We start from the raw sequence: 15,021 nt of genomic DNA on the forward strand, positions 1-15,021 counted from the left end.
CTGCCTGCTGTATTAGTGAACAAATGCCTTGAAACAACATGACATCGGCCGTATAGATGGAATGTGAAATTGAGTCTGCAACTGTCAAGCCCCCGAGAGCAGTCCCAAACCCCCTTACCCCAGCAGCAGTGAGAAAGCCTCAGCTCCCTCTCAGGTCTTCCCCTTTGGCAAGCCATCTTCCCCTAGGTAACGCTCCACCAAACAGTAACTTGGATAATGCCCAATGCTACAGTGATTATTATTGTTATTATGGACTCTATTTTATTCTCATTTAATTAGTAATTATTTTAGATTACATGGCTGAAGAGCTGCTACAATGAGTGTTTCCTGGCAGTCAAGGGCTAATTCTCCATCAAGGCAGAAATATGGGCTATTTTGAGTTCAGCCGTTGGAAGCTGTAGTGATGAACACCTCTCGGTGCCATATGGCACAGTCTAAACCTAGTGTCTCTTTACAACAATAGTTTCACTTCTATTACCATTAAGGAGAAATATGTAAAAACTGTTTTCCCTCCAAACAGAGCTCCCATGCTGGCAGGCCCTGGACTATCTGGGAGAAAGAAATCCAACAATCCTGCTGCACCTATCAGGGCTAGCCCCTCTTGGGGGCTAACATTTAACTAGCTATAAAACACACACGTCTTCCGTTGGAGTTGACACCTATCGAATCCGGGGACCAACCGCGGTGACGTCTGAAAGCTGTGTAGGTAGACGGTGGGTGCGCACAAAGCAGCCTGGCTTGCACTGTTTTTGCATTTCAAACATTTAGGAGTAGCCCTATTTCCATAAATAAATATGCTGTCTTCAAATCACCGAATTCAGGGAGAAAATAAGATGAGCCTGGAAGCATCTTTTTGTGTCATGAAGTACGGAAGCACCCAAACAGTGATGAAGAAATGGCAAGAGGACACAAGAACCAATTTGAAGTGCTTCCACTGACTGAGTCTGAGAAGTTGTGAGCATTTAAATAAATAATGACAGTAACAGATTAGAACCCCTTGGATAGAGTAGTACCCATAAATCCAGACTGATAGAAATTGAAGCATAAATAAATGAGAAGAGAAAGCTCTTCTTTAGAGCGCATTGATAACTAATAAATGCAGGAGGAGTGATGGTATTAGAAAATCGCCATTTGGTAACCATCGTGGTAATAATCAATTCATCAAGAAACATCAATGGAAGCCAAACTCTAGTGGGTGAGAGGCTTATACCCAAAGAGATATTTACATAGTTTCAAAGTATCTCCTCACAAGATACTTATGAATCACCAAAAGACTTTATAGTAGGGACACCGGAGCGGGCCTCAGCATCATGAGTGATCCAATGCTGGTGAAAAATACCAGTAGCCGGGGCGCCTGGGTGGCTGTCGTTAAGCCTCTGCCTTCGGCTCAGGGTGTGATCCTGGCGTTCTGGGATCGAGCCCTGCATCAGGCTTCTCTGCTGGGAGCCTGCTTCTTCCTCTCCCACTCCCACTCCCCCTGCTTCTGTTCCCTCTCTCACTGGCTGTCTCTCTCTCACTCAAATAAATAAATAAAATCTTTAAAAAAGAAAAAAAATACCAGTAGCCAAACAGACGTCGTGTGCCACCCGGTGGGGTGTGATACAATAAAACATGGTATCTGTGACCTTCCAGCCCAAGCCAGCGCCTGAGTCTAACCAAACTGAGGGAGAGTCTACAAAATGACTGGCCTACAATCTTCAACCCTGCCCATGTCATGAAACACAGAATTTCCAGGTGAGCCAGTAATTTCACTTCTGTGTAAATACTCCAAAGAAGTGCAAGCAAGAGTTCAAACAGATCTTTGTACGCCCATGTTCACAGCAGTCGTCACAAGAGCCAATGGAAGCAACCCAAGTGTCCGCTGCTGGGGGAGTGGATAAACAAAATGCAAGATACACACACAACAGGATAGTACTCAGCCTTAGAAAGGAAAGAAATTCTGGCACATGCTAGAGCATCGATGAACTTTGAAGACATTATGCTAAATTAAATAAGCCCAGCACCAAAAAAGACAAATATCGTATGATTCCACTTCCATGAGATACCCAGAGCGGCCCAATTCATAGACAGAAAGTAGAAGGGTGGTTTCCAGGAGCTGGAAGGAGGGAGAACTGGGGAGTTGGTATTTAATGGGAACACAGTTTCAGGTAGGGAACATGAAAAGTTCTGGAAATGGATGGTGATGATGGAAATGGATGGTTGCACAATGTAAGTGGACCTAATGCCGCAGAAGCATACACTTAAACATGGCTGAAGTGGTAAGTTTCATGTTGTATCTATTTTACCAGAATTTTTTTTAAAAAATCAAGTTTTGGAGTCAAAGCTGGGTTCTAGGGGCAGAAGGAAATTTTTATTTTTTTATTTTTTTTTTAAGATTTTATTTATTTATTTGCCAGAGAGAGAGTATGGGAGAGAGAGAGAGTGAAAGCACAAGCAGAGGGAGCAGCAGGCAGAGGGAGAAGCAGGCTCCCTGCTGAGCAAGGAGCCCAATGTGGGACTCGATCTCAGGACCCTGGGATCATGAGACCTGAGCCCACAGCAGACGCTTAACTGACTGAGCCATCCAGGCGTCCCACAGAAGGAAACTTTTGAAGGTGATGGATAAGTTTATGGCACTGACAGTAATAATAGTTTCACAGATGTATACTTATCTCCAAACACATGAGGTTGTATAAACTAAATATCTACAGCTTTTTGTAGGTCAATCATAGCTCAATAAAGCAGTTAAAATCTGGGTTCAAGTTCTGACACTGCCACTTACTGTGTGATTCTAGGCAAATTATCTACTGTCTTTGAACCTTAGGTTTCTCATTTATAAACTAGAGACAAGATAGGATTGGCATGAGGCAGAGGCTAATACCTTTAGCACAGGGCCTGGCACACAGCAGGCATTTAATAATATTAGTAAGTCTGTAAGTGCCCAGAGACATGAGATAACATGCCGTACATGTTTAAGAGAACTAAAGCTAGTTTGGTATGGTTGGAGGATGTGGTGACGTGGGAAGATGCTAGAATGAAAATCAGGTCTTTTGTGCTAAGATGAAGAGTTTAAACTTTGCTCTGTGAAGGGTCACTGGAGGACTGTAAACAATGCAGGAAAATATTAGAGAAGGAGGTAGAGAGGGGAAGGGATAAATTAAGCTCAGTTTTAAGGACACAGACATCTGATTCTTTCACTCAGCCTGTGGGCTTTCTCTTCTCCATTAACACTGGTACTTAACACCAGTGGCTTAAGGGAAAAGGAACCATGCCACATTTAACATTCTGACTTTGCACCCCACACCTTCTCAGAATGAGGAACTCAGATACAAAGAAGGAACTAGCCACGTTATAAAGTTAATTTAGGCTTAAGCATGAACTCCAAAAAGACTCCTCTCTCATCTTCCCCCTTAATCACTGGGCGGAGGGCACAGGGGCTTCCCACCGTGTTCTTCATCTGTTCTCTGCCCCGTGCCAAGCTTTCTTTGGACCCCGAACATCTGTGAGGAGCAGGGCTGGGTCAGAAGACAGTTTTGCTCAGGTTACAACCTGCACATGGATGGCCCGTGTCACACAGGCTCCTCTCGCTTCCACATTCTGATGTGCTCATTTCCACCACTATCACTAAACATCATTCTAAACAGTTGCTCTCCACTGATTTTTCTCTCCTTAATCTTTTATGTGAAAACTCAAAGTAATGAAAGTAGCCAAAACACACATTTCTCCTGGGTAAGCTGTATTGTTGACCTGGTTCTGCTCAACCCTTTAAATGAGATTTATTTTGGATTTAACTGGTTTTTTTTCTAATTACCTAAACAATATATATGCCACCTAGAAAATATCAAAAGTACAGAAAAACACAAAAAGTAAAAATAACAGTTGCCTCTAATCTTATCAGCCTGATGTAATACTCTTAAATTCTTGGTATATGTCCTTCTAATTTTTTTCTTGTTTTCTTTCTGTGCATATATTACTTCTTTGTTAAGGTGGGCTTGCATACACACTTAAAAACTTACCTTTAAAATAATAGCTCTTGCCAGGCAGGACGAGGGGAGCAGCTGTGAGCTTCTTCAGAAGTTTCGCCAGAACTGGGTTGGCTGAGGCAGCAGCCAGATACCGAGGCTGTGCTGAACGGCCAGGGCCTGGGCACTGGCACCCTTGGCATCGCTGAGCTGCCTGTCTTGGTTAGATGGCTCTGGATTAGGACTGTCCCTGGAATACCCCACCATTAGTTTGCACGCAGTGTCCAGGGACCTAAAATGCCTATGCCTGAGAGCCTTCGTATGTTCTGGTGAATGCTGGATTTGGAGAACACAGGAATCTGTTGCTGCAGAAGAAGACAGTGATGATCACTGCTGAACTTAGATTTGTGCCTGGTGGTACATGAGCTTGGGAGGCCACGTTCAGGCTTTGCATCCGGCTCCTGCGGGTGCAGATTCAGATGATGACCACGGAGAAGAATAGGATGTGGAAGCACCTGAACGAGGCCAGGGAGGCCTCCCTACATTTTACACCGATGAGGAAGGGCCATCCCACTTCACAGCAGAAGGCCAAGCCACACCGGCAAGATGAGAAGGAAGGCTCTCTCAGTGCGTGAGCGGCCAGTAGGTCACGGCTGGAGTCCGGACAGAAGGGTCAGTAAGAGGTTATGAAGACGGCAGGGAGGAAGGTCCTACACCGACCGTTGCTGGCCGGTTTGAGGGTGCAGATGCTGACCACTGAGAATGACTGATGCTGCTGCGGGGTTCCACGTGCAAACGTAGGAAAGAACTTGGTGCCCCTTCTACTGCGGAGTGGATGTCAATGAAAGTCTTTTCCTTCTCCAAAACTTACCTGAACCCGACCTTTTTTGAGACAGACTATATTGAGACGAAAAGTTGTCACGAGCAGAAGAAACCATGACCTTGATTCATAAAGCCAAATTAACTTAACCAAGAGGGTATTTGTAGTTTATCAGCTACCCCAAACTTTCTGTGTCTAGGTCCCCTCTCAGGGGGCCGACCGTCCCTGCCTTAGCTCTATGCGCCCTCTGTAACCCGGCAGGCTCGTGTGCTGAGAATGCACAGGCGCTTGAAGGTCTAGGTAGACTGGACGGGAAGGAGGGAGGCTGAGTCTAAGATACACCCCTTTAGAGCCTAAGGAACCCCCGCCCCTTAAAAGGAAAGACAAAGAGATCTCAGAGAAATCTTGGCCTCTGCTCATTCTCCACAGGGGTCTGGGTCTTTGGGACCCAGATAAATTCACTCTGGCATCTTTAGGGAGCCTCTTGGGGAAACATCCCAGCCACATATACTACCACTGACACAAGTGCTTCTGACTAGCTTTGACTCCTTCCACCATGTCTCACCAGTCTGTTTTGTTACAACCTCTAAGGTTGTAGCCTTCAATGTCTAAGCTCTTAGGTCAGTTTCCATATCAACAAGTGAAATTGGGATGAAGTCCTCAGAGTACTTCAGATGATCATTGTTTTGCCTTCGTAATAGTTCAACAAATAAATCAAGGTTTTCTATAAAAATAAATTAATTAAATTAAATAATAGCTTTTATTACATTCCAGAAACTACTCTTTGCACTTCATACATTTTATGTGATTAATAGCACAGGGTGAACATATCTTTATGTCATTCAAAATTAGTCAAACACAATTCAAATTATTCAAACATAATTATGCAAAATTATGTGTTTTAATGGCTATATAGCATAGCATGGCCCTGTGCGTTATCAGAGCCACGGTATCCAATGTACAAGCTGCTTCCTGCACAAGCCGGGGGACAAGCATGGGGTGAGATCTCCCCGGGGCAAGAGGAGACTTTTCCAAGTCACACAGAGGTGCCATTTTGCCTAGAAAATACCAAAAAAAAAGTAACATAACCGAGCCAGTTCCCTGTCACTGGAATGTCTTGGGTCACTTCCAATTATCACTATTGTAAATATCTTTGAGCATAACTGGTTAAATCAAGGAATATGAAATTTTTGAGGCTCTTGTTGCTGAACTGCTCTCCTACCAGATGCTTCAGAGTGCTCTCTTCTCTCAAGCTTCTCAATACTAGATGTTTCCATTCTTTCTAATCCTAGACAACTGAAAGTGTGACAAGTGCACACTTTTAGTGTGCAACTACTTGATTACTAGAGAGGATGAATATTTTTAAATGTTTATTAAAAATATGTAGTTCTTCCCTTAAAAATAGCCTATCTGTATTCCTTGCCTATTCTGCTTTTGGGATATTGGTCTTATTGATTTTAAGGGCTCTTTGGATTTCAAGAATGTTAACCTGTTATCTTCCATGTATTTTAAAAACATTTTCCCCGGGGCGCCTGAGTGGCACAGTCGTTAGGCGTCTGCCTTCGGCTCAGGGCGTCATCCCAGCGTTCCGGGATCGAGCCCCGCATCGGGCTCCTCTGCTGGGAGCCTGCTTCTTCCTCTCCCACTGCCCCTGCTTGTGTTCCCTCTCTCGCTGGCTGGCTATCTCTGTCAAATAAATAAATAAATAAATCTTTTTAAAAAAAATATTTTCCCCAATTGCATATTGTCTTTTGATTTTGCTATTTGATACTTCAAAATTTCTATGTCATTTTTAATGTGAGAGTAGTTGAATCTATTGATCTCTTCCTTTATGGCTTCTGCCTTTATTTTGATGTTTAAAAGACTTTCACCATTCCAACACAGATTTTGCCATTTGTTCATTTTTTATTAAACATCTCATATCTGTAACCTAGGTCCTTTTAAACTGGCCTTGGTTTATAAGATTCAGAGTCTGTTAACTTGTGCTAAGCTATGTGGCTGCTTTGGCTAGCAGAGCATTGGACTGAGAGTACAGAAATCAGACTAGGAGATGGGAGAAATTAATCTTCAATAGATTTGGCCTCTCTGTGCCTAAATCCTCTGTGTGTAAAATGTAAAAAATTACATTTGGACCTCAATTTTACCTTTTTTTTCTGTTATAAAATATGGCACACGTACAGAAGACTGCACAGGGATAACTAATCATAAGACAACCATCCATGTAACTGTCGTCTGTATTATTGAGATGGAGGGGGAGGGGGAGGGAGGGAAGGGGAAGAGGAAAGGGGGAAGGGAGAGACAAAGAGATTCCTGCAGCCGGTGTTTTCTCAAGGACACACTCCCCTTACCTCTTGGCAATCACTATCCTGCGTATAATCACTACGTTAAGGTCTTCGCTTCCTTGTTGCTCTGTCTCCTCTGTATTCATCAAACTATATTTCCTGCATATTAATGGTTGATTTTTTCATTCATACCTATAATCTATTTAGAATTTATCTTATTTTATGATGTGAGAAATCAAAAGTTATTCTTCTTCAGGTGGCTCATTCATTATTGAGGCACTGCACATAGCACAATACTTTCTTCCTGAACCAGGTTTTTAAAAGACAGGTTTCTTGGGAGGAATTCATCCTTTTATGAGTATAGTTCTATGAATGTTGACAAACATATACAGTTGTGTCGTCACCACCACAAGCAGGACATAGAGATGGAGGATTTCTGTCATCCCACAAAGTTCACTTGTGCCCTTTTGCAGTCAGTCCCCCACTCCCACGCGCCAGCCCCTGGCAGCCACTCATCTGTTTGCTGTCCCTACAGTTTCGCCTCTTCCTGATGGTCAACCTCACATGAGCACACAGTACGGAGTCTTTTGAGCCTGACTTCTTTCACTTAGCATGATGCTTCTGAGATTCACCCGTGCTGTTGCTTGCATCAGTAATTCATCCTTTTTACTGCTGAGTAGTATCCTGTTGTATGGATGGATCACGATTTATAGGTTCAGTCTTTCACCATTAAGGATGATGGTAGCTATAGGGCTTTGGTAGATGTCCTTTATCAGACTGAGTAAGTTTTAGTTTGCTGAGAGGTTTTTAAATCACAAATGGATGTTCAATTTTATCAAATGCCTTCATGCATCTACTGAGCTCTGCATCTCTGTCTGCCCCGGGAGTAAGAGACTTCACCGCCCCAGAGACTTGAAGCTTTAGTCCACATTCCAGGGAGAATTGTCCAGTGAAGTGGGCAGGGCCTCATACCCCACTTCACTTCGTGTCCTGTGAACAAGTGAGTTTGCTTCCCACCCCTGGGAGCTTAAGGCTTTTGATTCCTCCAAGAGAAGAATCCAGGGACACACACGGCATTTTTGTCCCCAACAACCATGACTTGCCTCTCGCCTGCCTGCACCTCCGTGGCGCGCTGGAGAAGAGCCCGTCTCCGGCCGCCAGGACTACCTGGGAGCAGCTGGTAGAAGTCTGTGGGGAGGAGTTTTCCGCTGAGTGTGAACTCCTTGGCTACCTCAGCTACTCCGGCGTGCACACTGACATACAGGTGGGTTTTGATAGGGTTCCATTTCACTGCTTTCTTGCCCCCCTGGAGAGTGGGGTGCCTCGGCCTCCTGGGCTCCGCGGGAGCGTAGAGGCTGTGAAGCCCAACTCACCTCAGAGGGACTTGTGTCTCTTCTGAATTGGCTGACTTGGTGGCCTCGCACCCTCATCTTCCTCCCGGGCTCAGCAAAAGTCATGATGTTGCAGTTTATCTGTCATTTCCTCATTAGTAGGGCAGGAGCGATGTGCTTAATGGCTTTCTATATCTGAAGCAGAAGCAAAGGAACATTTAATTCCCACCTTTATCCTATACCAAATGTATAGACTTGAGCCTGTCTGGGGCGCTACTTTCGTTCTTACACAAGAATCAGGCTACTTTGGGGGCGCCTGGGTGGCACAGTTGTTAAGCGTCTGCCTTCGGCTCAGGGCGTGATCCCAGCATTCTGGGATCGAGCCCCACATCAGGCTTCTCTGCTAGGAGCCTGCTTCTTCCTCTCCCACTCCCCTGCTTGTGTTCCCTCTCTCGCTGGCTGTCTCTGTCAAATAAATAAATAAATAAAATCTTTAAAAAAAAGAAAAAAGAATCATGCTACTTTGATAATAAATCTTTCTTTCTAGCGGTGTAAGTCACCCTTCAATCTTCCAAAAATTCTTCAGCCTTTTATTAATCTTCCCAGGTGACCTTAGAATTATATTGTCTAGTTAAAAAAATACTTTTGACATTTTTATTAGAATTGAAATGGCAGAATCATTGAGTTATGCCATCCGAGAATGTGCTGTGCCCTACCATTTATTTAAGTCTTCACGTCTCCCAGTGAAGTTTTAGTTTTATTTATATGGGTTCTGCATACTTTTCTTATGTCAAGTTTATTCCTAGATATTGTCTATTTTAGTGTCTATCTTAACACCTTTTTTAAATTGTGTTTTCCAGCTGATGATTGTTGATTTAAAAGATAAGCGTTGATTGTGTATACTGATTTTGTAACGAACTGCCTTATTAAACTTCTTACTTCCAATAATTTTGGGGTTGATTTTCTTGGATTCCCAGGTAGGCAATTATATGCAAGTAATAATTTTTCTCCTCCTTTCTGAAAATTTTTCTATTTCATTTTGTCTTACTGCTTTCACTCAACTTCTAGGAAATATTAAATGACTATGGATAGCGGGCATATTAGACTTGTACTTGACTTTGGTGGGAAACACCAGAGTTTCACCATTAAGTAGATGATACCTGGGGCAAACATAGTAAATTTGCTTACTCAACAGCCACTTCAGTCCCATTCTAGATTGCACTTGAGAAAGAAATGAGCAGCCTTTGACATTCAGAAGCTGGCCAGGCATTCAACACTAAGCTATGTTGTTCTCCTGCTGGACATAAACCATCTCACAGAATACCAGCTTAGACAAGGTCACTCTGAGACCATGATTAAATGATATAAAGTAACACCACACCATAATTTTGTCTAAACATAGACAAAAATAAGGTCATTGTGCCACCCACAAAATACCAAACATACCCCCTCTTGTCTAAAATAAGTGACTGGTAATTCAATGATACCTTTTTTCTCACTCTAGTTTGCCTATATATAAAAATTAGTTATTTACTGAGATATTCAATCATAAAATCTCCCCACACACACTTTCAGATGGCATCCTACCTAGAGTGAATCTTTGGTTCCTTGGATCCTCCACAAATCACCCAACCAAAGGCCAAATCCTATAATAGGTTCTATCTAACACCCTCTTGTTCAGGGGTCCCCATGGTTCCCTAGGATGTGTGTTCTCCCTCACTGCAACAAGTTAGGAAAACCCACCTTGTTCAGCTATGGCTGTGTTCATGGTAGTCTCTGGCTGGAGGACAGGGACATGCTTTAAGAGAACAGAAAATGAAAAGTACTTTTCTTTTCTTTCTTTTTTTTTTTTATTATGTTATGTTAGTCACCATACAGTACATCATTAGTTTTTGATGCAGTGTTCCATGATTCATTGTTTGCCTCTAACACCCAGTGCACCATGCAATACATGCCCTCCTTAATACCCATCACCAGCCTATCCCATTCCCCCAACCCCCTCCCCTCTGAAGCCCTCAGTTTGTTTCCCAGAGCCTATAGTCTCTCGTGGTTCATTCCCCCTTCTGTTTACCCCCCCATCATTCTTCCCTTCCTTCTCCTACGATTCTTTCTGCTATTTCTTATGTTCCATAAATGAGCGAAACCATATGATAATTGTCTTTCTCTGCTTGACTTATTTCACTTAGCATAATCTCCTCCAGTCCCCTCCATGTTGCTGCAAATGTTGGGTAATCGTTCAAGTCATATGACATTTCCTGCCAATCATTTATACCCATGAGAGAAAAGAAAGAGAACATGTGAGGAGGTGGTCAAAGACAGAGAGTACATATTCTAGAAAGCACAGTGCACAGACATCTGGCCCTTTTAGAGCAGCTACAATGGATCCTGGTATTGAGTCCATAGAATCATGGGTGGTCTTTCTACTAGAACAGTCCTGTTGTGGTAGAGGGAGTTTTTTTGTGGCTGGATCATCCTGGTTGCATGTAGCTTTAAAATCTTGGTTCTTAGGCCCTCTTAGAAATCCTTCGAGCTATCTAATATTCTCTAATAATTTGCTTTTGTTTACATTAGTCTTATAAGGTGTTGGGATTGGAAGGTTGCTGCACTAGTGTGGTGTCTTATACCACTGTGATAGCTGTCAGGATGCCAAAATGATTACAAGGGCATCATTTCCATTCTTGAATATTACTCAAGTTCAGCTTTTGGCCATTTCTAACCCAGAACCATATAGAAAGGGAGATTCTGGGAAATGTAGTTCCAGGTCAACCAAGTGGGCAACAGGATGATTGAGCACATTCCTACGCAGGATTCTTCATTTTCTCTGCATGCTTTATGCCTCTTTCTCATACCTATTTTTTCATTTGTATTTCTTGATAGGACTCACAGGATCTGTCTATTTCAGGAATTTTTTTTTTTCTTTTCAAAGAACAAAGAGTTAGGAGTGTTCCATTACCAAGAAGATTATGTTTAAATTTTCTTAAAAAGAACAAATCTCTAGTTTTAAGGCAGTAGTATTTTTAAAAGTGGTCTATATAATCGTTATTTGGGAGAATCTACTGAGGTCTTCTTTGTGATAAGCCTGGAATCAATTTTATAAATTGATTTGTAAATCAAAGCCATCTGATACAGATAAGTAGGGTACAAAGTTTGAAATATTTATCACAGCTATTATTATATAACAAACCACCTCAAATCTCAGTGGCTTATACCATAAGAACTTAGTACTCTTCATGAATCTATAGGTCAGTTGTGGTGGTTTTTTATCGTCTCAGCTGGATTTATTCATGCTTCTATAATCAGTTTTTGGTTAGGTAGAGAGCTGTGCTGATGTAGGCTGTGCTCTCTTGTATGTCTGGTAGTTGGTTGGCTGCAAGCTGGGGGCTCATCCTCCAGCAGCTCAGCCTGGCCTTGTTGACATGGCAGAAGCAGAAGTCTAAGACAGAAAGAGGAAGCACACAAGGCCTAGGCTGAAAACTGCAGACTGTCACTTCTGGCACATTCTATTGGCTAAAGAAGTCTCAAAGTCAGCCCAAGTTCAAGAGGTCACTTAATAATAAGAGGACCTGCAAAGTCACATTGCAAAGTGCACAGATATAGGGAAAGAGCAAAGAACTGTGGCCAGATAGATAAACTTAAATCATTCAGATTAGAATTTCTTATCCTGGGGTCCACTACAGATAGCTGGAATTTATAGATGACCATCAGGAGGTTTAGAAATTTTCTCAAATTGACTCCAGAATATGTTCCTCAATATATGTACTCAACAACCATTTTAGTTTTATTTAATGCCCCTTCCTTGCATTCCACTTTGCGATTAATACTGCCATCCCTTACTTTTCAGAGTGGAATTTTTATGAGTCTCCTTGGGACTTAAGTGAAAATAACAATTCATTCATGTCCCTACTGAACAAACATAAAAAAAATTTTACTCGAAGGGAGGGCTTTGGCCCGGGAGCCCACACGAAGTGGTGTCGGGATGTTCAGGTTCGCAGTGAGAGAGATCACTCCCCTTCCTGCAGTACATTTGGAAGAGGGTATATTGCCTCCCCAAGGACAAAAGACCCTGCAGGCACCAGCAAACAGCCTTTTCATCGGCAATGAGCAAAGGCACGTGCGGAGGCTAGATAACCTGGTAGCTGCTTTTCATCGTGCCACAGCATAGAATCTGTGCAACCTGCAAGAGGGGGACTGTCTTCTCTGGGACAAAGGGCGCTAGTCAGAGTCAATGAGCCTCTAACCCAGACGAGGGAGCAAATCTGAGCGGTGTGGGCTCTTTAAGATTTGGAGTTTTGAATCCCAGCCAGCAGAGATAAATGCAGGAGCGTGGGCACTGGGCTTGCTGTGGGCCCTTGCTTTTCTGTGAGGGCTTCCTGAACAGCATGGGGAGGGAGCGGTGTGCGATCCCCTGTCCACAGACAAGAGGGTGGGGTGGTGTCATTCTACCTCCACTACCAACATGGTGGGACATCAGAGAGCAACACCGGCCCACAGTGGAGGTGGGCGTCACTCAAACCCCTCCCTCTGTGCTTTGCCAGTGCTCTTTTTACTGGGGCAGAATTCACTCTGAGCCAGTGTAGCGGGCTTCTCCCCCAAAAGAGCAACACAGCCAACAGCTCATGCCCCACGTCTACGGGTCATACAGTGCCTTACAGCAACCCCTTCAGTTCTGGTGGAAATGGGACCAGGCTGGATTTTTTTTTTGTTTTTTCTTTTTTTCTTCTTGCTTTGGAATCAGGCTCATAGTTTTTTGTGTGTTAGTTTGTTTTTTCATTTCATTTTCTTTCTCTCTTTTATTTATTTTTTTGGAATCAGGCTTTTTTTCTTTTCTTTTTCTTTTTTTTTCCTTTCTTTTATCTTTGGAATCAGGCTTATAGTGGGTTTTGGGGGGGGGGGCTTGATTGTTTGGCTTCTTTCATTCCCTTTCCTTTTCTCTTTTTGTTTTTGAAGGCTTTTTTTTCCCTTTCTCTCTTCTTTTTTCCTTTTTCTTTCTATCCTTTTTTCCAGGCCCTTTTCAACAAATCAAACCACACCTAGATGAAGGTCCAGGCACTCCCCACTGCAAGCAAGGAGGAACTCTGCAGAGGATGGACCAGTGGGAAAGAGCAACCAAAACACAACAGCAGAGTGCAAACAGCATACACCAGAAACACTTCCTGAATGGCGAAGTCCTGGACAGTGTATGACCTCTTTTTAATATAGCATTAGTCTGAGGTGCAGGAAACATAACAAGCTTTCATAACACTCAAAAGAAAGAAACTTAGCCAAAATCCAAGACGGAGGAATTCTCCCCAGAAGAAAGGTCAGGAAGGTATCATAACCAGAGACTTCCTGAAAACAGATACAAGCAATATATCTAAACAGGAATTTAGATGAACAGTCAAAAGACTACTAGCTGGACTTGAAAAAGCAGAGAAGACAGAAACCCTGGCTGCAGAGATAAAAGACCTAAAAACTAGTCAGGCTGAAATAAAAAATGGTATAACTGAGAAGCAAAACTGACTGGATGTAATCACAATGAGGATGGAAGAAACAGAGGAGCGAATAGGTGATATACAAGATAAAATTATGGAAAATAATGAAGCTGAAAAGAAGAGGGAAAGAAAACTATTATATCACAAATATAGACTTAGGGAACTCAGCAATTTCATAAAGCAAAATATATCTATCACAGGAGTCCCAGAAGAAGAAGAGCAATAAAAAGGGAAGAAGGTTTATTTGAAGAAATTATAGCTGAGAACTTCCCTAATCTGGGGAAGGAAACAAGCATTCAAGTTCAAGAGGCACAGAACTCCCCTCAAAATCAACAAAAACGGGTCAACATCAAGACATATCCTAGTGAAACTTGCAAAATACAAAGGCAAAGAGAGAATTCTGAAAGCGGCTAGGGAAAGAAAGTCCTTAACCTACAAGGATAGACACATAAGGCTGGCAGCAGACCTGTCCAGAGAGACCTGGCAGGCCAGAAAAGACTGGCATGATATATTCAATGTGCTAAATGGGAAAAACATACAGCCAAGAACACTCTATCCAGCAAGGCTATCATTCAGAATAGAAGGACAGATAAACAGTTTCTAAGACAAGCAAAAATAAAGGAATTCGTGAACACTAAACCAGCTCTGCAAGAAATAATAAAAGGGACTCTTTGAGCAGGAAAAAGAGACCTAAAGCAACAAAGACTAGAAAGGCACAGAGACAATCTACAGGAAAGGGGCCTTTACAGGTAATACAATGGCACTAAATTCATATCTATCAATAATTACTCTGGATGTAAATGGACTAAATGCTCCAATCAAAAGACATAGGGTATCAGAATGGATTAAAAAAAACAAGACACATCGATATGCTGCTTACAGGAGACTCATTTTAGACCCAAAGATACCTCCAGACTGAAAAGGAGGGGTGGAGAACCATTTTTGATGTTAATGGACATCGAAAAAAAGCTGGAGCAGCCATCCTTATATCAGACAAGCCAGACTTTAAACCAAAGACTGTAATAAGAAATGAAGAAGGACATTATATCATAATAAAGGGTCTATCCAAAAAGAAGATCTAACAATTGTAAATATTTATTCCCCTGACATGGGAGCAGCCAAATATATAAGTCAATTAAAAGCAAACTTAAAGAAACTCACTGATAAAAATACAAT

At 42.5% G+C, this 15,021-nt stretch overlaps 1 long non-coding RNA gene and 1 pseudogene across 1 annotated transcript; one reads left to right on the plus strand and one right to left on the minus strand.

Moving 5' to 3' along the window:
* Nucleotides 1-1,110: 1,110 nt before the first annotated feature.
* On the plus strand, nt 1,111-4,843 carry LOC103664803 (annotated as a pseudogene).
* A 2,158-nt stretch (nt 4,844-7,001) lies between these two features.
* LOC103664553 lies at nt 7,002-10,163 on the minus strand. Its single transcript, XR_569067.2, has 2 exons — nt 10,118-10,163; nt 7,002-8,569 (listed from the first exon to the last, which is right to left on the minus strand). It is a non-coding gene; the product is annotated as an uncharacterized LOC103664553 (long non-coding RNA).
* Between the last annotated feature and the right edge of the window lie 4,858 nt (nt 10,164-15,021).

The sequence above is a fragment of the Ursus maritimus genome, unplaced genomic scaffold (assembly GCF_017311325.1).
Source record: "Ursus maritimus isolate PB19 unplaced genomic scaffold, ASM1731132v1 scaffold_15, whole genome shotgun sequence".
Lineage (NCBI taxonomy): Eukaryota > Metazoa > Chordata > Mammalia > Carnivora > Ursidae > Ursus > Ursus maritimus.